This window comes from Penaeus monodon, chromosome 30 (assembly GCF_015228065.2).
Source record: "Penaeus monodon isolate SGIC_2016 chromosome 30, NSTDA_Pmon_1, whole genome shotgun sequence".
NCBI classification, from domain to species: Eukaryota; Metazoa; Arthropoda; class Malacostraca; order Decapoda; family Penaeidae; genus Penaeus; species Penaeus monodon.
This window is the reverse complement of record NC_051415.1, coordinates 30,474,456-30,474,739: the sequence shown is the minus strand read 5'-3', so window position 1 is coordinate 30,474,739 and position 284 is coordinate 30,474,456. Positions and strand designations below refer to the sequence as shown.

The window sequence follows — 284 nt, the reverse complement described above, 5'->3', positions numbered from 1 at the left end:
CCCCAAAACGCGAATAGCAGCAGTTATTCAGTACATTCCATATCAACAACAAAGGTACAACCGACACACTACAGCTTACCAGAAGTAGTCACACTTTCTTCAACCATATTTAAGACCCTCAGAATAAACAAAGACCTTTTGCACCAGCTCTGCCCTTTAAATAGACTATTTATACACGTTACCTGAAACCTACAGCATACTGTATTAAGAGAAGGAGGAACTCGGGATAGGGAACCTCGAGTTCTAATATAAGGCACAGGAACTGGAAATTAGTACATGAAATT

At 39.8% G+C, this 284-nt stretch overlaps 1 pseudogene; it reads right to left on the bottom strand.

Moving 5' to 3' along the window:
* LOC119592399 overlaps positions 1 to 284 on the bottom strand; it is an 8,182-nt pseudogene that overhangs the window by 923 nt on the left and 6,975 nt on the right.